This window comes from Staurois parvus, unplaced genomic scaffold, assembly GCF_062004578.1.
Source record: "Staurois parvus isolate SC_StPar_1 unplaced genomic scaffold, SC_StPar_1.0 ptg000080l, whole genome shotgun sequence".
In the NCBI taxonomy this organism is placed as follows: domain Eukaryota; kingdom Metazoa; phylum Chordata; class Amphibia; order Anura; family Ranidae; genus Staurois; species Staurois parvus.
The window spans coordinates 11066485-11092938 of NW_028317876.1; the positions used below are offsets into that span (position 1 = coordinate 11066485).

The following is a 26454-nucleotide window of genomic DNA, read 5'->3' on the forward strand; positions in this document are numbered from 1 at the left end:
CCAGCCCAGGATGATTGGACTACATTCCACAGTTCTTCTCTAATTCATGGTTTTGTCTCAGAAACTGCATTTTTGATGTCACCCCACAAGTTTTCTATTGGATTAAGATCCGGGGATTGGGCTGGACACTCCATAACGTCAATCTTGTTGGTCTGGAACCAAGATGTTGCACGTTTACTGGTGTGTTTGGGGTCGTTGTCTTGTTGGAACACCCATTTCAAGGGCATTTCCTCTTCAGCATAAGGCAGCATGACCTCTTCAAGTATTCTGACATATTCAAACTGATCCATGATCCCTGGTATGCTATAAATAGGCCCAACACCGTAGTATGAGAAACATCCCCATATCATGATGCTTGCCCAACCATGCTTCACTGTCTTCAGTGTACTGTGGCTTGAATTCAGTGTTTGGGGGTCGTCTGACAAACTGTCTCCGGCCACTAGACCCAACAAGAACAATCTTACTTTCATCAGTCCACAAAATGTTGCGCCATTTCTCTTTAGGCCAGTCAATGTGCTCTTTGGCAAATTGTAACCTCTTCAGCACGTCTTTTTTTCAACAGTGGGACTTTGGGGGGGCTTCTTGCAGATAGCTTGGCTTCACATAGGCGTCTTCTAATTGTAACAGTACTCACAGGTAACTTTACACCTTCTTTGATCTTTCTGGAGCTGATTGTTGGCTGAGTCCTTGCCATTTTGGCTATTATTCTATCCATTCGAATGGTAGTTTTTCGCTTTCTTCCACGTCTTTCAGGTTTTGGTTGCCATTTTAAAGCATTTGCGATCATTTTAGCTGGGCAGCCTATCATTTTCTGCATTTCTTTATATGTTTTCCCCTCTCCAATCAACTTTTTAATCAAGGTACGCTGTTCTTCTGAATAATGTCTGGAACGACCCATTTTCCTCAGAATTTCAGAGAGAAATGCACTGTAACCAGCATGTACAACATTTGCTGCCTTCCTTCCTTAAATAAGGGCAATAATTGCCACCTGTTTTTCAAAGAATGAATGACCTCACTAATAGAACTCCACACTGCTATTATTTTGAACATGCCCCTTTCAATGAGTGATTCAATTACACAGAATCAGCAGCATGCATGTCATGACTGTTGGGTCTGTTGGATTTCTATTATTCTACTACACCTGCTAGTAAATTATTTGCCATGTAGAAATATCATTTCTACCAAAAACAGTGATTGATCAGGTTAGTGATGTCTGACTGCTATTATTTTGAACACAACTGTACATGTTAAAATCAGCATTTCTTTGCTAAAAAAGTACATTATATATTTCCTGAAAGCAAAGGCCCTGGAAAACAAAATGGTGCCTGTTGCAATTTTATATGTCACATGATATTTGAGCACACATTTATCAAACAAACATTTTCAGGAAAAAAATTACACTTAAGTGAAAGTTCATCTTTGGGAACATGTTAAATGTTCCACCTGTTTTTAGGGTGGTACATGTAACAGGTTCCCATTGCTGCAGCCACCGCCCACTGCCCCATCCCCCCCACTGACAGAAGTACGGGGAAAAGTTCCCTGTACAAGCTGTCAGATTTTAAAAACAGCGCGGCCATGCGGGGCTCTGCCCATACGGCCACATCATTCATTAACAGTCCTCTGTGCATGAATGAACCACAAGTCCCGACAGCCTTAGCGGCTGTCAACTTGTAGTTTTCATTGAACTACCACGGTGCTGTGGAGCCCTGTGGTAGTTAATTGAATCTTCCTGTCAGTATTATCTGCTTGCTTGTACATCCAATAGGTTCAAGCAGATATACTGACAGATCTGCAAGACACCTGCTTGGCACCAGCAATCTGCTAATCACTGCTCCAATGCTTTACAGGCTCATTCAGACAAAAATAATAAATGCACATTTTTTTACCTGCAAAAAAATGTGCATTTATTATTTTTGTTCAAAAGATGAACTTATCCTTTAAGCGAAATAAAATGCAGCACAATGCTCTTTTATAATATTGTTGTTTAGAGGATTGCGCTGCATTTTATTGCACTTTTGTGGTGTCATCACCATTTACATATGTGAGTGGGACCTGCTTTTTACCCTACCCTTTTTTACACCTATTTTATTTAAATCAATTCTTTTACACTTTTTTTCATTCAACTTTATTGCTATCACATTGGTTAACAACACCCCTTGTGATAGCTTTAGGCAGCAGATCAAACAGAGATCACAGAACTGAAACCAGAAGTGACAAATCCCCATAATTTCTGTCTTCATTCAACACAGAGGAGATGGGGGAATGGATGTTCCTCCATCTCCTCTGTGAGCAGTCGGCCTGAATTTTTACATCAGTTACCTCCCACCACCGTTCCCAGGCTCTCCCATTCCACCAGAGAGCCCAGGAACGGTGGTGGGTGGAGACAGGAGTGGAGGCCCCACTTTCGAGCCATGGGCAGCTGTACAGCTGCTAAGATCACTTTTACATGAAAGCCGATCTCTGTCTCTAAAAAACAATTACAGAATCATGGCTGCAGCTCCTGAGGCAGTATATATGCAACCTAATGACTGCAAGTGGTTAAAGTGAGTCCTAAATAAATGATCTCCCATTTATAAAGTTCCTGCATGTTGGTGGGAAGTTATCCCAAGAAAAACAGCATTGTTTGTTCACCCATTTGCTATAGCTTAGAAGAAAAAATACCAGGAAATTTCAAACCATGACATCTTCTCTCACACAGCAACAAATATGTATTTCTTGTTCATTGAATTTATAACCCTAGAACATCACATGTTGAAAGATAGAGGTTGATGTTTTCAAACATTAATGGATTCTTGATGTGTTATATATCTTATATCTGTATAAAGAACTCATTTTATTAAAAGGTTCGGGGACACTAGACACAATAAGTAGGGGGAATGACTATAGCTGCTACTGATGGAAGATGGTAACTTGTTCAATAAACTGGAACTATGGACAAAATAAAGAAAATGACACATTCTGTATGATGCAGTCTGTCAAAAGCATTAACACGGCAGTTTTCATGTTTATAAGGTCCTTCTGTAACATAGTTGTATTACCTGTCAGAAGATCTAATAGGGTGAGCACATTGTTCATTTTGCACTGAAATCACACAGTGTAGGCAGGACAGTCTTAGATGGACATGTAGTTTTAAATGGAATTAAAAACAGGCATTGTATTAAAACACAATAATCATTTTAATGACATCCTCTCTGCCAAACCAAATTCAAGAAATGTAAACAAGCTGCCAAAAAGCAGCATTAAATGAAAAAAGAGACAAATCTGACTTCACTGCCATTACTGTGCCTTACTGTCGCCATCTGGATGCCCAAGATCCCAAGAGAATGAGCAGTAGGGAAGCAGGGATTGCTGTTTTCATGTAAGACCTGCTTTAAATAAGCAATTGAAGCCTAACCAGATAAGCAACGTATCTTCGGGTCCCCGCTGCCGCTTGTGGTGGATTCTAACTAGGGTGCAGACTGGGTTGAAAGTCCGTATAAACTCCTATCAAAGCTGCAGGATGAAAGTATTGTCCCGCAAGCTGCATTTCACCCCGCCCACACGGCTTAGTCATGCAGACCTCCATGACTAAGTGCCATGGGTGGGGTGAAACATGCTGGATGTGTGACCAGTAAACAGATAGACTGAATCTGCAGGAATCTCTCTAATGCACGAAGATCCTCGGTGTGCAGTCTGCAGGACACTACTTTCATTCTACATTTCAAACCAGCTGAGCAGTTAGGTATTTTTTCTTTTGATAAAAGTTTTAAACTATATGAATAAAATCTGAACATTGTAAGTATCCTGGTCAGTGTTAGGTCTCATTTAACACTAAAAGGGAAAGTCTGTTTTACCACCTCCTTCACCCACCCTCTTCCACTCTTGGAGGTTGTTTTTTTTTGGGGTGGGGTGGATACCTAGTTTTCGCAGATAACTGCTCCCACTTTTACTCTGACTGCTTATGCGTTTGAAGTAGAACTTCTCCCCCTGCCCACAACCTTCTGTGACATATCACAGTACCCAGAAGGCTGTGGGTTCATTCACAAAGTGCAGTGTGACTCATGCATGTGCAGTGGGAAGCCAGCTGTGAAACTGCAAGGAAACACAGCTGGCTTCCCACAGTAAACATGCCGGTGCTGGGAATCTGAAAACTGGCAAAGAACCAACCCGGGTAAGGATGGCGCTGGATCCTTGGACAGGTAAGTGTCCTTTTTTTTTAAGTAAGCACCTACAGTAATTTTATCTGCCTACATTTAATTTTTCTTGTTAAGACTGAAGAACTGCTTTAATTGTACATCATATGAGGGCCATGTCTTGCCTGCCTAGGATGCACAGGTGTTCTATCCATCCACTTGCTTCATTCTCATTGATGCCAAATGGGAGACAGTGGCTGTATAGACACAGCTGCTGCTATCAATTTGACATCTCTGTGGGTGTGGGGGGTGTCCCTGAACCACCCTGTCTGCTTTCAGAGACCCTCACCCACACATATGTCAAATTGGGAACAGCGGCTGTGTCCATGCAGCCTCTGCATCCCAATTACCTTGAATGAGACTGCCTGCATGGGGTTGCATAGAAACACCAGTGTATCCAGCGCAGGAACAACATGGCCCTCAAAGTCCTGTATGAATGAGAATTTACATGGTTTATCCCAACCTCTGTAATTGCCACTTTTGTTGGACAGCTTGGTCAGTGTGTACAGCAAATGTGGAGAAAATTATACATATAGGCTTGTGGATTGAAAAATGGAATTCATATACTAAATTGTTTTATTATAGCTATCAACTGCATACAGCTATTATAAATCAGTATTTTTTGTTCTGATGGTCCTTTAATGATTACAGTATAGAGAAGCCTTGCTTAGACTTTTTATCCCAAAGAAGCCCATGCAATAATCTTCAGGGCTAAGGGAATCCATTGGAAGTCCATTAGTGGTCATTGGGATAAATTTCCCTTCCATTGGTAGTGGTCAGTTGGAATAATGCTTCTTACATTGGTTTTCATAATGCCACCTCTGTAGCCATGACTCTGGCTCTGCCAAGTGATGTTGGATCTGGAATTATACAGGCACCATCACATGGGAGATTAGTTAGCCACAACTTAAGAAACCACTTAGCCAATGTTGAAGGAACCTTAGCTGAGAATGACTGGTATAGAGGAAGATTGGTAGAACATTTTGATAGATTTAAGGGTCTGTGTAAATATGTGAAAGGTAGAACAAATTTTACAGAATAAAGAAGAGAATGTCAGACATTATTTGGTGGGTTTATATTTACGTTTCTACTTCCATTACATAGAATATAAACCTAACCTCTTATTCAGTGTCAGCACTAAGCTGGTTACACAATGTGGACTGTCTATACCCTTCTCTGTATGCAGAATAGTGGCTTGTGTAACTCCTTATATAGGTAACAGGTTAAGAATGCCAATTTGACTTTAGGAAAAGAAAATCAAACTCCAGTTTGATGGTTTCCAAATATATCTACAAATAAATCCATGGGTTAATAACCATTTACCCCCTCAGTGAAGAATATTTTACCACTCCAGTCTGATTGTACTTTTTTCTCTGCTTCGGTTGTGTGCTTTCTCTGTGATTACTACCAGTTTGACATTTGAATAGAAACAACAATGCAAATGATGGAATTTAATATCACTATAATGCTAGATACACGCAGTGATCACAGCTTTCCACAAGCATAAAATATGTTTTCCATTTTTGTTCTATAAAGTCTTGTAAGTTCTCTAGAATGGTGGTACTGTTGTCCAGTAAACTCACCGCTTGGAATAGATAGAAGTGTGGTGTGGAAACATGAACAGATCTCAGTGTCAGTTTGAGATCCGCTTTTCCATTTAGCAGTCTCTATTTGCTAGAGGCCTCAGTGACAGTTACTAAGCGTTTGATGGATGCACAAAGAAAAGCATTCCTTTTCTATAGGCTGGCTTTACACCTGTGCATCATCATTTTTTTCTAACTGCATATATGTGAAACAATGGCAAAGCTCTGTGCCCTTAAGGTGTTCTTACAAATCTCTGTGTTTTAAATGCAACCACTTTACATATACAATATTTAAGCTCTGTAGATGGTAACTTAAAAAAAGAAAAATTCTATATTTTCTCATTTTTTTTATATAAGACTGAAATCACAAATTGTCATGCATTTGCACATGCATTATCAACAATTACGCTTCTTTATACACTGCTATTGTCATCCAAGTTGCACTACATAATGGCACTGAAAATCTAATTAAAATTGGATGGCAGCAGTGTGAAACTAGCCTAAAACACTCTAAGGACATACATGTGAACTAGTCACATAGGAAGGGGTTCTATTGAAATACACACAGTAAAAATCATGCAGAAAAAATAGAAATGTAAACTTGAGGAAAATAAATCATACTCATCCCACATACTTCTCCACTAAACTCGCAAGTTAGTACAAGTTAATGCCGCATCCTGGATCTAACCTATTTGTCCTCCAGTGCTCTGGTGTCCTATAAAATTAGACACGTGACACATTCCTCGAACATTGCATTGAGAATCAGAGTTTTCCAAGGTTTCTGCAGCAAACACACTAGGGAGCAGAAGGAGGACACAGAGATTTTGCTACGCCAGGCAATAAGAGCTTAGGTTACATTCTATTCGTTTTTTTTTATAAAAGTACACTTGCCTTTTAATATACTAGAACTACAGACAAAACATTTTTTCTAGTATTGGATTGACCATGATAGGCCCTCTGTTTGGTTTTCATTGTGTCCCTGGGGCGAACAAAACAAAATTGAAACACTGAGGGGTTGTTCACAGCAAAATTCTAGTGTTCCTGGTGTATTTCTGCATGTGTGTTTATACGCATTTTGAATGTCTTTGCAATGCCTTCTAATGCCTTTTTTTCACATTTAAAAAATCTTTATTATGTTTTAGGACTATGATTCTGGTGCATTAACAAGTGTTTAGATGCATTCTGCTGGGAAAAAAAATGCATACTGCTGTACTCTCCATTAAAAAAAGATCCACTGCTTGCCCTCTCCATCCCCACCCCCATCCCTAACCCCTGACTTGGTTCTATGTCACCAGGGCTGTCTTCAGCTACTATGATAAGAGAATCTGATGGCAGCTATAGGCTCCTGCTGCTCTCAATCAAACTCCTATGAGGAGGTGTGGCTTACTGGAGCTGTGTTTGTCTATGGATGCACCTAGCCCGACTCGGGAACGGGCAAGCACAGGTGTCTCCTTAGCACCAAGCTTGGTCCAAGAGGCACCTGGAGGAGGGAGCGGCTGACAGTGCCCGTGGGGGACTGCCAGAAGAAGAGGAAAGCAATGTGTCTGTACAATATCATTGTATTTAAAAAAATGTAGCCTTTGTTATCACTTTAACACCCCAGGATTCAGATCCTCTTTATAAAGTGATAGTTATTTGCAGTCTGAGTCCAATGGAATTTGTAAGTCACAGTCACCTGGTTAAAAATAAAGATCCTTACCTTGGTGTAATAACTTGAGAATTGAGCATATGGTATCTGATGGTTTTCTTTCATACTGAAGCTGCTGGTGTGCTCTGTGGGTTTTCACTGGTGATCACCATGGGCAAAATGTGACTTTAACATTCAACATAAATCTAAAAAACACAGAACGGCAATGGTGTACTTCTATAATCTGGTGATTTCTCATAACTAAATTATCAGTTCTTGATGGATTATCTGTAAAATTCATTAGGAAGTAGCCTCCTATATATTTGCATATTTCTCCAACTAACACTTAGTTTAAAAGGACCGATCAAGTAAAAGTTAAGTAGATTAGATATGATATTAAGGAAAGGTTTAATGAATGTATCATAAATCTAATTGAAAGATGTCACTGTGTCTTGAATGTTAAAGGCATTTTAGATCTGAGGTCTAAGAAAATGACATTAACATACATTTTAATAATAGTGCCTAAATTGTGCTGTAGGAAAAAGGTTGATTAAAAAAAATTTCAAGAAAAGGGTTGCCTAATGTCAGCTCCACATGAATAATATTTCCTAAAGAGACCCTGTCACATGATTGTTTCCATAGCTGTCATAAAGTGCTTTGCAGATAATAATATAAGCACCAAAGCAATTAGTACACTTTAATGGCACCATTTGATAAGTGCTTATAGATGAAATGAAAGCTTCTTGCAGCTTTCTGCCATCACTCTAGATACAGAGTGGATGTTACGAAGAACTTAACATGATGAGGTATTGTGCCATGACCACTACAAAGTTGCTGTTGTACATAGGGGGAGTCCACGCATGATTTGGTGGGAAATGGGGCTTTTAATTATCTCTGCTCAGAAAGCAGATTACTACAAACCTCCACAGGCACAGGAATAATGTAAGGAAGTCCACCTTAGACTATACAATAGGTGGAGAAGCTAAATCAGAAGTATAAAAACAAAAGAACGAGGGGGAAAAGAAGCAGGGATAGTTCGCAAAAAATATGAAATAGCCAAGCTATTAGTAAGTTCAGATAAAGAGCAAAAAGTATTGTCAAGGACAGAGAAAGTAATCAACTCACCAACCTCATGTACACTATCCTGCTGTAAGGGATGTACTACGGAGTCTCTGCTGCCAGATAGATTCACTTGAAGATACTTTTTCTCATGCTAACCAATACCTGGTTGATTCATTCCATTAACTGCTCCCTGTGCAGCTGGAGAACCAATTGATAAGACTGCCAATTGATAACTGTCAACAGGAAGTGTTGCTTGTTGCCCAGGCCATACCAGCTCCAGATGCTATGGCAATCAGTGAAAATGCAGATGACACTTCTGCTATGGCCTCTATATCTTCCGGCCTGTGGCAGTAATGCGGGGTAGAGCTCTACTCCTCCTCCATATCCTCTTTAAAGTTGGATCTCGACTCTCTTACTGCCTCCTCCAGGTGGTCCAATGTTGATAATAGATCAACTTCTGCTGAACACAATTCTTCATCTGAAGGGATTTGAAGACAGCACCACATTCAGTCTTCACCTCCTGGCTGTCCAGAATGCATAATCTGTCTTAGGAGGGTTTGCATAACAACAACATAAAAAAACCCAGCAAAGGTAAAAAGGCTGAATGGAAGCTTGCTGTTTGAATTCTGATATTGACAGGTCTGATGCACATGCTTTAATTTATACTCCTACAGCATATATGATGACCAGCTGTTAGCATTAGATGCATGCAGCAGCTCTAGCTGCCAAGCCTTGAGGCAACAGTTCACTTTGAGGCATCTAATGCAGGTAAGAAACCTGTAACAGAAAGAATAGAGGCAAAAAGGGGAGGACGGGCAAGAGAAACAACACTAATTTTTTTTAAGTCCGCAAACGTGCAACTGTAACGAAAAAAACCCCGTAAGTGTTCACAAAAAAAGTGCAAGTGCAAAACACCACACGAAAAAGTGCACTTAGGGGTGTGCTGTGTCCTACCCCTAAAAGGGGCTTGGACCGCTTACCCTGATCCCCCGGGGCACGAAGCTCCTGACGGGGACAAGGTTCCCAATTGGTCCTCCTGGCCAAAAGGCCTGGTGGACCACCGTTCCCTATGCCCAGCCGAAGCCGGACATCCAGTACTAGGCAAGGGGACTCTCCCGAAGAAGAGTCCCCTAGGGATCAGGGGAGGAAGGAACCGTATGGCCACACATCCTCCCCCTAGACTTCAGGGTAGGCCCGAGGACCCACACCCTCCATCCGTGAAAACACACACATAAGTAAAGTAAAAAGTGACAAAACGTGGGAAGTGCATAATAAATAAATAGAAGATAAAGTAAAGAAAAAATAAAAAAGTGGTACCGTGCCGAATTGTGCACAGACCAGGCCCTGAGGCCCGTAGCAAAAATTGCCCTGGACTTAGCCAAAAGGCCTGGTCCTTAGGGCGCTGTGCAAAAAGATGTGTAAAAACAGTGACCAAGTGTCATTTTCACACCGTGGGGTCCCACACCCAAGTGTTACTAGTGACACCCCTGAGCGCGTCTCCCCAGGGGGCACTGAGTTTGCGGACTTTTTGCGTCCCCAGCCCCTGGCCAGACCAAGGTAGCTTGCTCAAATCAGGAGGTACTGGGTCTTTCCAGCCTTCCCAGAGGAATTACTCCCGAGGCCCCAGAACGAATCATGGCGCTCCCCGGTTTCTGTCCCTCCGGTCCAGCCTTCCGGACCCCCATCATACCAGTGAGGGTACTATCCAACCAACCCCACAAAGACAGAGTGGTCGGGAGCACCCCCACTGGACACTGATAAGAACAGATACTACACTTGATCTTAGCCAAAAGGCCGAGAAACAACACTAATAGTTTAGTTGTATCCCTTGAAAGGGTTCCTCCAGATCATGAATTTTCCAAAGCTAGGACTAGATGGTATACAACTAAATAACTGTGAAGGTAATGGTGACAAAAGTATTTTGCAAAAAGAGCCCAGGATGATACAAAATTAGATTTAATTTGCCCAAAGGGTATGAATGATTAGTTGAGCTTGAATTCCTTCTTATGAATAGTATAATCTTCCATTTTTCTTTATAGTGCAGAAAAGAAGAGAGAATATCAGGATCTAGGTATATGCATGAATCCATATGCTTGAGGGTGGTATGTAACTGCAGAGTGTCTGTAGCAGACATTGGCTGTGATTTATTTATACTTTGTATTTATTATTGATGAGAACTGTCTCACTACTATTTACTGAATTCACTGTAAAAAAATAAATAAATGACTGTAATGTTATGCTACCCTGTATTGTTTCCTGCCACATTTTCAGGACTAGAGACCACTTTTCTATGCAGTTTCCTGTTTCTGGTAATAGAGTTTGTTTTTGTGGTTTAGTTTCATGGACATATATATATATATATATATATATATATGATTGTAAGCTCCAAGGAGCAGGGCCCTCCTAACCCTCTTGTATTAAACTGTACTGTTGCTGTATTGTCTCCCGCTATATTATAAAGTGCTGAGCAAACTATTGGCGCTATATAAATCCTGTATAATAATTATTTATATATATATATATATATATATATATATATATAATGTTTAGCTTAGTGACATTTTAAAGAGTAAGGGCTCATTCACAGCATATACATTGCAATACGTTGGGCAATATTACTCAGTGCAGTTCCAACACAAAAGACAAAAAAATTTGCCTTGTTTTGTATGGTGTCAGTTTACGTTTGTTTATAATTCTGCTTAGTTTAAAAAAAAAAACTAGCCCCTCCATTTCTATTATTTGTTTCTTTATTTAGAGGGGTTTTTTTTGGGAGGGGAGTTACATTTATTCTATATAGTGTTTTTTGTATCCATGTTTTTTTCTTTGTGCCACTTTTTTTTTTAACTTTTTCTTTTGCCTTTCTTAAAATAAAACAAAACGACAAAAAAAAGTAAAAAATAAAATAATGAGGCTAATAGGGAATTGTTTTTGAAACAAGGACAGGCCCAGGAAATTTACAAGGAGCATCCATAACCATATGGAGTAATTTAAAGCCTATTGCCCTTTAAAACTATTACTGACTTGAATTGAATGTATTTTACCAAATTTGCAGCGAACTGAAAATTCTAATTGTGATAAAAGTGAGGTCTGATGATTCTCAAATGGATTAGGAAAAATACTGAACATAGTGACGCCCTAATTTCTCCAAAATGTGCAAATGGTCAGATTTAAATCTCATGTCTGTGCTAGGCATTGGTTCACAAAATAAATGTCGTCCAGTTTATAGCACAAATGCCAGCAAACAGTTAAATGTAAAGCAAGGTAGAGGCCAGGCAGGGGGTCAAAAACTTCTAGCAGCATCATTAACAGTGCAGTATTTAGCAGTGTCTGGAAGATTTCTTGTTGTAGTCTACTGTACAACTGGTCTATTAATGAAATACACATTCTGATCTTTATTTTTTTTTTTAATTACTAGAACCGAACTATATGCAGGGATAAAGGTACATTCATAAAATGTGGTTATGCAAATATATCAGAAAAAAAACATCAGTTAAAAATCAAAATTTGCTGTCAGGGATGCACTGGCTATGGTACAGTAAAGTGTCCAGGAGCATGCGAATGAGCGATCCTGCGTGTGCCCATCCAGCTGTGCGTGCATTTGCCACTAATGCTGGTGCCAAGTGTTCTATATAAGTGCAGCAGGTGCACTAGCTTGCTGCTGTCTGATCTGCAGCTCCCCCTGTTTTCCAGTGCCTCTTCCTGTGTTTGACACTTGTGATTGACCGGGCTTGCCCTGACCTCGCTTTAATGCTACCTGCACCGACCTTGGCTTGTTTCTCGGATTCTGCTCCTGTCTCTGTCTGATCCACCTCCTTTGTTGCCGGCAGTTGCCGTGACCTGACATCTCTTCTGCCTGCCGTCTATGCATGATCTGCCCATCTGTTAATGACCGGGCTCGTCTGACTCTGCCTGCCATTACCAGCCTGCTCCACGGTGCCAGCCTGCTCAGCTGTTCCACCTGCCCACTGCCAGCCAGCCTACTACCGGCCTGCTCCATGTGGCCACCTGATTTTATTGTGTTCAATAATATGTTAGTTGTCAGATTGTAAAACCTTGTCATGAGGAAATACATAGCAAAAACCATAGCAAAATGTAAACTAAAAGGTGTATCTGCTAAGCATTATAAAATGCTCTCCAGTCAGTTTAGCACACACCTCTTCAAGGTAGCTCTCACTTACCATCAAAACTATGAAGTGATGCTGAGGGTCATTCATGAGAGCTGACTTTAGTACATCACATTGGAATTACTCTGCAGCAGACTGGACACAAAACCAAAGACCAGGGAAACATTGCTAAGAACTTTTCACTTTTAATCCCATTTTTTTCTGTTGCTAATTGTTTTATAATATCTGTTCTGTAAATATTTTCTCACAACCACAGGGGTTGAAGATTTGTCCCAGGCTCCTTTCCCAAATTAGTTCAATCACAGCCAGGCACACAGCAACAAGCACTCTTCTGGCTCAATAACCATTTACCTTTTTTTTACATGCATTGTTGATTAACTTGGATAGGATATAGGGAGAAGTGGGATACTCCATGAATTCTGAGCAATAAATGGAGGTTGATTTTAATACTACTTTCCAGGACAGTTCCTCCAGCAAATGCTGAGAAAATGAACAGCACTAGGACACCTTCAGCAATGTCTAAGGCCAGGCAAGCATAATATTGATATGTTAGGGATATCAGCACCAGTCACTAGGATCCTCCATTCAGGTTTGTACTCACACTGTCCCTGGATACTTGGACGTCTCCTCCAATATCAGACAATTCCTCAGTGAATCTCCCAGACTAGATCACTAGTGAAGGCTCTTGCTTAGCTTCAGAGATTTTAGCAGAATAAACCCCAAAGCTCTGCCACAGCTGGGACCTCAATTGTCACAGGTAGAATTATCAGCTGGGTTGCCCAGAAGGGCAGCAGCACTTCAGGAAGGTAACTTCTTCTGGACAAGAACAGGGTTGTCTTGGACTCCAAACTATTTATGCATTCCCCAACCACCTTTTTGGCACCTTCCCTCAGGGATTGGCTAAAGCTGCATAAATATTTAGCCTTCTGATCTGCTTCCACTCACCCACTTTATTCTGGAATCCTCCATGAACAGGGCGAATCAATCAAATCTGCAAAGTCTAATTCAGGCCAAGGCAATCACAAACTACTTCACTGACTACAGTGGAACCAAAAAGAACTAAATTTACCTAGCTTTCCTAGCAACCTATTTAGAAGGGTGCTACATAATTAAATACTATTTTAAAGATTGTTAAGATGAATCTCTAAATGCTCTAAACTGAAATTAAATAATTTATTGTCTATTTGAATAAGGCTACCATATTTTAATCTCTGTTACATTCCTGCATGGACATGGCAAAGAGTGATATGGAGATGTGTTTTAAAAGGTTAGAATTGCGAACACTACATATTTCCATGAAAACACATAAAGGCAGCTACTGTATATGTGTATAAGGTTAACTGCAGAGTTAACCTGTCTCAGTGCGGATTACTTGCAGTCTGCTCGTGCTTAGATTGTGCTTAGATTGTTGACCCATGGAGTGGGAAATCTTTGTGCAGAGGAAGGCGATGGGAGGTGTCTGGCGATGTAGTTTCTTGTTGAGCCACTTGGAATTCTGGACAGCTCCTTGGACAATTACGTAAATGATCTTGCCTTGAAATTAATTTGTCTAAAACATTGAACTCTTTGCTCCTCCCATGAACTTCCTGATTTAAACCATGTCTCTGCACTTTGTGCTTGCCAGAGTATCGTGCTTGCTCAGCCAATTTCTTGCTCTTGTCTTTCCAGCTGCCGTTCATATCTTTGCTACCACTCGTTATCAACCTTTGGCATGTTATGTTCCTTGACTGCGCTTCTGCCTGATCCCAAACTGTAACTACTTGTTACTGACCTTTGGCTTGTTTACTGACTCTGCTTCTGTTTGATCCTCACCTGCCATATCTGCTACTGGACTCTGGCTTGCTCAGCTTCTGGTGGGATGATCCTGAGGACCATGACCTGGTACTAACATGCAGCTAAACCCATCCCCACCATCAGGAGTTCTGATGAACACCAGTTAGTAGTACTTAGACTCCGCACCTCAGGTGAGCCCCTGCCTTCCCCCAGGGTGACCTACTTGTATGCCAATCCTGCTGGTCAGTTGAAGTCCATCTACTGCTATAGCTACTGGTCTCAAAGCCTGATTCCTGACCTTGACAGTAACATCATCACACTAAGTACTACGTATTCCTAGCTACTATTCACTATAAGCCATCTGCACGCATGCCATGACCTACATTTCTTCTTGCAGAGTCCTGCCTGTCCTTCCTCAGCCCTTGTCTTTGCATAAGAGGCTCCAAGTATGTCAATGCTGCTCCAGCTCTGTATAAGCATAGCAGCTGGAAAAAAATGATTTCTTCTTTTCTAGGTACTGTTTTAAATCAGAAGTTTGGTAGCATGCTGACTAAGGCAGTGCTACTATCTTTATCATAACTAAAGCATTCATTTAAGTCCATTCAGTTTTATGGGTTTCTGAAGCTGACCCCATAAAAGCTTTCTTCTAATGCAAAAGAAACACCACGCTGGACCAGGATCTTCATCTATCTGCATGATTCTTGTACTAAAGGGATTTTCCACTTCATCAGCCAAACTGGAAAACTCATCTTAGTTCACAAATTCTCCAAACAATATTAGGCATTAAGGTCATTTTGATTTATGCTGCTAACCTTGCTTTTACTGAACTGCTCTTATGCACCTGACAAAGCCAGATGAGTAATATTGTCACTGTCATTCAATATTTGTTGGATCCACACAAAAAAAAGTGAATGTTTATTGTAATTTTACAGTATATAAATATTGTATGCATATAGAAAGGCAGATAAATCTGGGGCCAAAACAAAGCAGACATTGATAAAAAATAATTGGATACCATGGGGGAGTTTATTAATAACATAGCAGAGACCACGCACCTGACAGACACATTCCACTTTATGTAGAAAACCCCACACATTTTAAAATGACTGCTTGTGCATTTTTATTATAGTAGTTAAAAAGTGGACCAATACTTTTAAATGAAAATATTTAAAACTATAATATTCACCCTTAAAGAGGTGGAAATCTATAAAAAGTGCAATAAATTGCAGCTTACCAACCCTTAAATGTGGAGGTTGCATTTGTTTTCTTACATTGGGTTTTTATTTTAGTGATATGGCCAGTAACACTAACAAATTATAGTGCTTCTAAAGGTAAAAAGTTGTGCCCTTCCTGTGCCTTCCCTCCCCCCCAAATACTTTCCTGAGTCCAGTATCAATCCAGAGCTGTGACCGTCTGCCAGTCTTTTCTCCTCTCTTTCGCTGTCACAAGTTTGGCTGACAGCAATCAGAGGCATTGGCTCCTGCTGCTGTCAGTCAAATCCTGTGAGCAGAGAGTGTGTGGTGGGGTTGAACCCACTTTCAAGTAAACAAAAAATGTCAGAAAAGGCTTGGTCTTCAAGTGGTTAGACAAGTGGGTGATGTCTGACATAAGCTTCTAATGTTGGCCCTGAAATGCCAGGATACTAGAAGCACCCCCCCCAAAACCAAATTGACCCCTTTTTGGAAAGTAGACATTCCAAGGTATTTGCTAAGAGGCATGGCGAATATTTTGCAGATCTGTTGCCACAAGGTTTTGGCAACTTGTTTTTCAAAACCCTTTGACAAAAATGATATCTGTAAAATACTCACCATACCTCTTATCACATTCCTTGGGGTGTCTACTTTCCAAAATGGGGTTTGTTCTATCCTGGCTTTTTAGATCCTCCGAAACTGTGATAGGTAGTGAGGAAGTAATATAGGGAAATATGCCTTTTGCGAGCCTGCAGGTGGTCAATGTAATTTGGGGACCTGTATGTGGCTAGGCTGCCAAAGAGTCTCTTGCATTTGGTATCTCAATACTCGGGAGAAGTAGCAGAATGTGGTTTGGGGTATTATTCCACATATACCCATGGCAAGCATGAGCAATATACCATTTAACTGACAACTTTGCGTTAAAAAAAAAAGAAATAATTGTAATTTTCCAAAAATGTGTGGCAAAAAATAAAATGTTCCATGGACCTAAAAACCCTCTCAGCAAATTCCTTGAGGTGTCTACTCTCCAAAAAAGGGTCATTTGGGGTGGGTTTTTTTTACTGCCCTGACATTTTAGCACCTCAAGAAATGTGATGGCAGTCTGAAAGTAAAAGCTGTGTAAATTCCAATATATATACCATAGTTTGTAGAGTCTATAACTTTCACACAAACCACTTAAGATGTATTGGGATTTTTTTCTACCAAAGACATGTAGCAGAATACATTTTGACCTAAATTTATGACTAACTTTAGTTTACTATATAATTTTTTATAACCAAAAGTAAAAAATATTTTTTCTTCTAAATTTTTAGTGTTTTTTTGTTTATATTACAAAATAATAAAAAACCCATTGGTGATCAAATACCACCAAAAGAAAGCTCTATTAGTATGAAAAAAAAGGACATAAACTTTGTTTGGGTACAGCATTGCATGACTGCGCAATTACCAGTTCAAATAGCACAGTGCTAAGTAGCACGAAAAGTCCTGGTCATTAAGGGGGGGTAAATCTTCCGGAGGGTAAATAGTTAAAGAAAAATTGCGATTACCACTTTAAAGCAGTTGCAGCAACAGTTTTTTCCCTTTTGGGATAAAGGTTTTACATATATGAATTAACGATGATCAATATCGGCAACCCTGTCATCAAGTGAACATAAAGGGAAAAAAAGAAAGTTAATCCAGCCAGCGCATCTAAGGATCGTTAAGCTGAAATATAATTTAATAAATTAATAACTTTTAATTTTTTTATATATATATATATTTTTTTGCAATATATGTTCAGGGTCGGAAAAACTAGAAACATCACTGCACCATGTACAGAGCCCTGTGTGGTTAGTAAACACAGGGCTCCAAAGTGTTATTCCCTAAGCTGATCAGCAGGTCCCAGCCATACATTATTGGCCAGGACCTGCTGACCAACTTGTGCTGTAGTGAATGGCTGCACAGATGCACCCCCCTTCCTGGGAATGCCAGATCACGTACATGTACGTGATCTGGTGCAGGGGCCCCCCTGCAACAGTAAAAGTGCAGTGGACTGTCCACAACTGGTTAAAGCTGAATGCCAAGAAAAAAGCAAATGTTGACTTAATACAAGAGACAGTGTATTTTTACTTGAATCTCGGGGCTTTATGTGTATTTCTTTCAGATTAGTGTAGTAACTCAGTGTTGAACATTGCCTCCGGGCAGGAGCCTCCGGTAATACAAACCAGTCACTGCTCCTTGTGTAGGGTGTCTGGTCTGGTCTCCACCCCCTCTTACAGTTTTCTGCAGGTGGCCTGTAGTGGGTGGAGCTGTTGAGTCCCTCCTACAACTCTGCTCTCTGCACAGGCTATGTCCAGCACAATGATGATGTCACTGCTACTTTTACAATATCTTAGTTTGCAAAGTCATTTGGTGCACAGAAATTGTATGTATATTCTATGTAGCTATTGAGGAAAATATTTATACAAAAGTTTTTGTGCCCAGAAGTCAGCTTTAAAAATTTGTTCATGCAGATTTTCAACTCACGTTAGACTCACTTTAAACAGCAAATATAAATGTTCTATTGTTTTTCATCAAACTGTTAAATTCATGTTATTTATTTATTTAGATTTTTGTACAGACACCACAAGATTCTAAAACTAAACATAGAAGGATCTTTTTTTGGATCAGCCACCCAGCTGATCAAAAAAAAAAATAAATAAATAAAAAATTCCCCCATCTACACATTTAAGGTACTGTAGGTGGGGGAATCCCCCCACTGCACTATTGTATTCCTGTAGTGGGACTCCTCCACTGCCAGAATACTGATCAGAGTTGCAGCTGAGCAGAAATACACGGACAGCCTCGTTTGGGAGGAGTCTATTACTAGATCAACTCCTTTCAAATGGGAAGAGCCATACATGGATTGAAATGTTTCCAGTTCCTGCTGAACCAGACAAATTTAAATTCATGTATGGCCAGCTTAGGTCTACATTCCCATGGCAGTTTATCTGCAGGCAGGGCTGGCCGCCAGCAAAGATTTTTAGCTGCAGTTTTAAGCTCTACTTCCACACACTTTATGCCAACAGTTGCAGCTGTCAGCAGTGGCTGTCAGATTTGTAATCTATATACTGTAAAACACAACGGTTCACATGTACCCACTCATCTGAGTGGATACATGCAAATGAAGCCGCTGACAGACCCTGGATGCAGCCAGTGTGTGTTCAGGGTAGACATTTTGGCATAGTTTTGGATGCACACAAACTGGACACAGCTAATCAGCCAGTTTGTATAAAGCCATAGCACAGAGTGTTGCTGCACACAGAGGCAATGTTTAGACACCTCTGAATTCAGCAAACTATTTTGCGCCCATGTGAATGTAGCTTTATACTGGCATTCATTATTTTGTGCTGTGCAACCTCCCTCTCATATTCCATTATATATAAGCAAGGCTGCAGTGGACAGTTCCTGATCCAGCAAAACATGCCTTCATTTTTTCTACCTAAGGATCACATTACGAGGGCAGAAGAAGGCATTTTGTAAACCAATTTGTTCATGGTACTGAACATAATTTGTTCTTCTAAAATAAAATTAAAGTGGTTGTAAAGGCTCAAGGCTTTTTACCTACAAGCATTCTATGCATGAAGGTAAAAACCTTCTGTGTGCAGTAGCACCCCCAGCCCCCCTCCCCCCCAAAAAAAACTTACTTGATCCCCATCTCGATCCATCAATATGCATGAGAGCCTTGACTCTCCCAGGTCTCTTCCTTCTGATCAGCTGAGACAGCAGTGGTAGCCATTGGCTCCTGCTGCTGTCAATCACAGCCAGTAAGCCAATGAGAAGAAAGTGGGGGCAGGGCCAAACTGCGCTTCATGTGTGAATGGACACACAGAGCAGCAGCTTGGGAACGTGCCTGCTCAGGTGTCCCATAGGAAGCTGCTTGCTATGGGGGCACTAGGCAGGAGGGTGTGGCCTGGAGCACTAGTGGGGGACCCGAGAAGAGGAGAATTGAGGCTACCCTATGCAATCCCACTGCCCAGATCAGGTAAGCCTGACATGTTTGTTATTTAATAAAAACACAAACCTGTAATGTCACTTTAAATACATCTGCATAACAAACAATTAAGGCAGTAAAAAAAAATCTACATTTTTTTATATCTCTATAAATTGTAAAATCAGGAACTGGAAGGCTACACCAGGAAAATTCAGAGCAGGTGGTTTAAGCTGCCAAGTTCTATCTTTCTATACTCCTGAGGTATTATAGCGAGACATTTTTTAAGTCGGGAAAACAAGAGTGCATTTGTATGACTTGAGATGGATGGTGTAACTAAAGGCCACAATAATGTTGTAAAGATGATTTCACTGGGTGATGTGCTTGTGGGAAGATGAACGGAGGTTACTCTGACTCGACAAGCGTCGCCTGCTTCGCGCATATGTTTCATTTACGCTGGAAGTACGGTAATCACGGTTATGCAACATTACAAGCCCATTCTGGTGTGTCGGATTAAATTCTGAAACCCGCACAAATGAGAAAGAACAAATGTCTGAGAGGACATGATACCAGCTGATAAAGAACAAGGCTGGAAAGGAAGGTAAGAGGAGCTGGTCTTAGGCAGCGGCTGTCTAATGAAAAAATGTACTTAAATGACAGACACGTTTTTCACAGCACTCCTGTACATATGGATACATGGTGAAGCCTGCAGTTCTAAGCAGAAATGTTGCTTCTACAAGGAGAAAATATTCCTAAACTATGAAAAATAAAGGCTGACAATACTTAGAAAAAGTGCTTTTCTAAAAACTGTCTAACCAAAAAAGCAGTATATTTACATATGGATTCAGGACACCTAGTCCACTGGCAATCCATAGCATTGGCAGCTTTGAGCCCAACATTATGATACTTTTGTGGGTTATTTTAGGTCTCCAAAATATTCTTTACCACAATTTTATTTTCCATCGAAAACAAAAAAAAATTGTAACTGCATTTATATTGTATACTTGTATATATTTTCTGCAGCAGCAGAGTGTTGTACGATATAGCCACTGACAAAAAATAAAAGTTTGGATATAGGGTGATACCATTTATTGGCTAGCCAAATAGATTGTAGCTCAAACTTTTGAGGCCCTCTGTCTTCTTCTTCAGCCTGCCTTGAAAACTTGTGTTACAATCTACTTTTATAATAAATGGCATCACCCCAAATCCAAACTTCTATATATTTTTTGGAAAGAAGTTGCCAGGATTTATTTTCTTAAAAGACTTCAGATGGTTTTCAGATGTTCTGTGGAACATGGCTGTGTCTAATTGTGTTAGAGGGAGCCATGTTTGGCAAAAGCATCACTATGGAGAGAGGAGAAGAGGTACTAATGGACCCTGTGTAGAACGTATTAGCATGAGCATATTCAAATAAATTCCTATGGGAATGAGTGAGTATGGTCAACTGGAAACCTGTTCACTCTGTGCTGTGGTGTGTTTCTTGCTATGGGCCCTTAGGGTGTCAATATGGGATACCACGTGTAGGCCGATTGCACATGGGTGAAAAAAATCCATGTTTTTTTACGGATCGGACCACAAGTGCATTGCTGTCTATGGAACAATGCACGTAGCTGTGTAAAGATCACGCAGTAATAAGTACAAAGCTGTAAAATAAAAATAGAAAATGTAACATTTGCATACAGTACTTTATGCACACAAACATGTATACATGTGTAAGGGGGCTTGCGAATGGCTAAGGGAACCAAGAGCACAAGTCCCTCCCCAGCTTCTTCCCTTCCAGAACAACTAAAGTGATATTGAATTCTATTTTTTGTTTAAATAGCAAACATGTTATACTTACCTGCTCTGTGCAGTAGTTTTGCACAGAGCAACCCAGATCCTCCTCTTCTCAGGTCCCCCGCCGACACTCCTGGTCCCTTTCTCTTGTTGGGTGCCCCCACAGCAGGCACCTCCCAATGGTGCACCCGAGCAGGAGCGCATTGGAGCAGGCATGCTTCCCTAGAATGCATGAAAGTAAAACACCTTGAGCCTTTAGAACCACTTTAACCCTCTGCCATCTTGTGCCCTCTAAATGCCAGAGTCCTTCTTAAGACTTTCCCAGCCCGTCTCACCTATTACATCACTACAGGAGGGCTCTAACTATAAGGGAGCTAGCACCTGATGACACTATTCTCTGTAACCAGACAATATACTCATTCTGGAATAGAGCCACATAGTGGCAGACTAGCTAACTGCACCTTCTTACACTCCTATATATGAAGAAGAATTTTACACATGTACAGTATATGCTTGTGCACATTTATGTGTTTGTATGCAAGGTCTTTATGAAACATTTTACACATGATTTTTCTTCCATCAAGATCCTGATTATACCATCAGTAAATTATTACCTTCATGTGCAAGAGGCCTAAGACACCAGATCTCTTTGGTATTAGAGCATAGTGGATAATTTAAACTTTTAACCCAGAGCCACATTTAAAGATCCAAAACGGAACAAAACAAATGGCTTTATAGTGTCTTTCTTCATTTGATTTATTTCGTATATGATCACAAATTGATCATCTGAGTCTTTTTCACACTAATAATAGGTGCTAATAGAGAGATTGTTTTTAAAGCTTTTAATGTGTAAAAATGATAATAGTAATAATAATAATAAAAAATATTATTATTATTAATAATATTCAGGATAACCCTCCTGTAGTATCTTGAGATCATTTGTGCTGTTTACTTTTATACTATGCATAGCACAAACGCTACAATGTTTCATGGATATGATAATTAGCAACACCTTGATAGCAACTGGACATATTAAAGGGCAGCTACCCACAGCATGACTGTCTCTCACCTTTCACAAATGTCTTCAAGCAGAAAGGACGTCTTGACGAGACACACAGACATACACACACAGACACACACACATAGCGACAGGTTCACAGCAGTTTACGTGTTGCTGCAGGAAAGCTCACAACAGGGAACCTGTCCCACACATGGGAACACATTCTGTCACACAACCATAAGGCAAATAAGGTTTCCCTAAAGGAATAATTTTCAGAGTCTCTCTGTGAAAATGAATCCAGATGGCAATCTCCTATATCGAGAGGAACAGGGCAGATGTTTAAAGTGACAATAAGCTCTGGTTAAAAAAATATTCAAGTATGTATTCTTAGGTTAAAAAGTATCTTTTATTGATCTCAACCTCCTCCAAACTTCCAAATTAAATTTTTATTCCTACTGTGCTCTGTCTTCCTGTTAGAGGGTGACTACATTCGTTCTTCATGGTCCCACTATATGGAGGAATGTAGTCATCATCCCTTGCTCACTCCCAAGATAGATTTGGGACTATGGACTATGGGACTTGTAGTGTGCATGGAACAATGCACATGACCGCATCTAACAAGTACTGCTTCTTCCAGAGGGAAAAGGAGAGCTTCACAAGCTCACAGAGGACATTACAATGAGGCACAAAAATGCTGTAAAAAAGATTTCATGAAAAATGGATTGCAGGGTCGTTACGTAGTGGATGTGTATGGATTATTTTCAGGGCTGCTGTTAGAAACCACGGGGCCCCATACAGCCAACCTGAAAGTCCCCCCAAAAAAACAAAACAAAACACAGTTTACTATGCTTTGGTTATGAATGAACACAGTGAGTGATCGGTACTGAGCATTCACTGTGTTCATCCAGAAAAGAAAGGGGCTGGTAAAATGTGACATATTTAGCAGACCCTTCCACCACTCTCCATCCTGAAAAATCCTATGGTGTGCTTGCAGCTGTTGGTAGGACAGATGAAAGGATAGCTGGCAGCACTGCAGGGGGTGGGGGCACACAGAGGGCCTGAGCAGCATGAGGAAACATATGGTGCACAGGGAGGGTGATAAGGTGTTACGGGGTGGGGCAATTACTGGAGCCAATCCCCTCTATGGCTGCACCCCTCACTTTGGATGGTGAATAGTTCCCAGCCAGCATCCTACTCTCTAAAAGCAGGATACACATACTTTCTGTGCTGTGTCTCTCCCTAGAGATGAGTGATCAAGTCCTGCAGTTTATATTATGATGAGCCTCTTTATTCTTCACCATGTGAGTGGCCAATTGTGAATTTTAATCTCTGTTTTAAATCTACACTAAGAGGTGCTTTCCCTTTTTCTTGTTTTTTATCCAAGCCCACTTAGCCAACTTTCTGAGCATTTATGAGGTCAGACATTTATGCTGTATGGGATCTGGTTCACAATCAGTTTCCCCCTCCCAAGAGTGTTCAATAATAATGAAGATAGGGTACTGAGCAGATCAATTTAGTTCCTGCTCACCAAACGTGTCAAGCAATGCTTTTGTGGGCCGGGTTTTGTGCACAAGAACACAGTCATGCTGAAACAGAAAAGGACCTTCTCAAAGCTGTTAGCACTAGGCTGGCAACATCTTTGTATGCTTTCTATGTTTGTCACAGGAGATTGCATGGCTACGTGCTTGATTTCATGTACCTCGTTTTGGAATTTAATATTCAACAAGTATATATAATTTTGATGGTAAGGTGAACGCTAACAACTTTAATGCTGATAACTCCTTTAAGTTGGCAAATATGACTGCCTTTAATAATAACTATGAAAAACTTTCCCCTTTAATGAAATTTTAAAATAAAACTTGTTTTTATGACGTAGCCTATTTTAGACCTAATGGTAGCATGTATAGGTCTCTGTGTAACGCAAGCAGATCATAACTGGTGAAAGGTGTTGACAGGGTGTTGTACTTTTAAACATCATAACACCCTACCTCAGTATTCATCTCAGAAGCAGTGGACTGGCACTTAGGAGGAGTTGATGAAAATGCCTTGATGGGTGGATGTCAGTCAATAGGAGCGGGCGTTTCTAAGCAGGCTGCACTTGAGAACAGACCACCCTATTTAATGTAATGTTATGTCTCCAAGTTTAAGAGAACTGAAATCCAACGAGTAAGGGGCAGGCCAGGGACAGAAAGACAAGGAAGCAAAGGGGCTAGATGTTGCTGGATACCTCCAGCTAGGAAATGAGGCAGGCTCTCTCTCACTTGTTGCAGCTTCTAATGCATTGATCGATAAGATCACAGTGTGCAGTGAAATCAGACTACGTAGTTTTCAGTAAAGGAGAAGAGCCCTTACAACTATACAAGACTAAAGAAAAGGCTGGAGTTCAGCTTTAAAACAACAAAATCAATAGGGAAAGTATTTTATGTTTCCTTACACAAGAGTTCTAAATGTTCAATGGTCAACAAAGTGTCAATGAGTTTCAACTTCTTCATTTACTGTGCGGATCAAATAACTACAACAGAGAAGATGACAAAATGTGTGCATGTGTGCTGAGGATGTAGTTAACACAACCATGTGAAGTGGGAGGCAGCAGCATCTATTATCAATAAAATATACAATCCTTTATGTATTTGTAGTTAGATAGATACAGGCTGCTAGCCTGGTTGAAATATTTATAGAGGTCCTTGTGCTATGGAGTGATTGTGTATTGCCAGCTTCATGACATATTAGTCTGTTGACACTTATCATTATATAGGATTACAGTAGTATGCCTTTCACACACCCAACTTGGGAAGTGACAATGTGAAAAGCAAGTACATTTCAGAAGGAGCAGAACTGTAATCAGAAAGTTTGAGGTGTTTTGAAAAATAACATACACTGCATTACTACCAACATTCCGAAAAAACAACACAATGGTGTTTTGTAATTATTTATTAAAATAAAAATAAGATGTGTCCACTACAGTACATGGCTTGCCTCTGAATCTATTTTAAATTCTTTCTAATCCACTGTTTTATCAGATTAGGACACAATCTCATGGCAACTGCAAATTCCACAGCTTAGTTGGAATTTTACAGTGCACTGATTAACCACTTGTGATCATCATTTTCTCTTCTTAAGCCAACACAAGTTCATGCCATACAGATACAACATCCAAATGTAGGAAAGATCTAGCTATTCTAACTTGGGTTGTGGTGTACACCTATGCACATTTTTTAATATTCTTTTCAAAGCTATCATATTATTACCACAGTAGACTAGAAGAAGAAAAGAATAAGATAATGTTCATACAACATTTTTATTATTAACACAGATTTTTGCTGTTGAACAAAGGACAGCCAGGCATGAACATTTATTTGACCTCATAGTTTAGCCCTGGCATGTTTCCACATCAGCCCCTGCCCCTGTTCCTGAAGGAGTTTACAATCCAATGTATGTATCACAGTTCTATATACCAAATCCAATGTGGGTGGGAGCCAATTAACTTAAATATACTTATCTAACGTGCCGTCCATTGAGAGATATGCCGTGGCCAAGGCTCCCGTGCACATGTGCGGGAGCTAAGTCATCATGACTCCTGGAAAGAAGACTGGGTGAAGATGGAAACCCAGAGGAGACAGTGCTCCACTGGGGGTCATTGGTTTCAGGTATATCCTTTATAATGTTCTAGAATGTAATACATTATACTCCTAATTTGCAGAGAGAAGATTTTTTGCTCATTTTATTTTTTCGGTTTACTACCGTTTTAAGACCTCCTATCCATTTTGAACGGGCTGCCAAAACACTGCAATGAGCCAAAATGAGACCTGTGCTATTTTTTGTATCAGAGCACAGTGTAGGGTACTGCATTATCGTGTGTTTCAGTGTGTTACAATGCAGGTGCATTGCTTTAGTGTGTCCGGATTGCCATTGATAATGAATAGCACCTCAGCACACCAATGCATGTATGATGCATTTCTGTTACCACAATGCAAAGATGTAAATAGGCTCTTAGGGTTACATGGAGGATTATTGCGATGGTTAGTGTTAGGGTTACAGGAAGGATTAGTGTAAAAGTTAGAGGAAGATTTACTGTTACAGTATGTGATAAACAACACATTGTGTGATTATTCACTTAAATGTAATGTGAAAAACAAATTGCTGTTTATTTTGCTCATCTGCACATGATTGGATAATTGAAGTGAATATTTACACAATA

The 26454-nt window shown here is 40.2% G+C and overlaps 1 protein-coding gene and 1 pseudogene across 13 annotated transcripts in view; both read right to left on the reverse strand.

Annotated features, from left to right (window-relative positions):
* TENM3 (teneurin transmembrane protein 3) overlaps positions 1 to 26454 on the reverse strand; it is a 1391898-nt gene that overhangs the window by 1185283 nt on the left and 180161 nt on the right. The window lies entirely within an intron of this gene.
* Positions 10094 to 10250, reverse strand: LOC149469213 (U2 spliceosomal RNA; annotated as a pseudogene).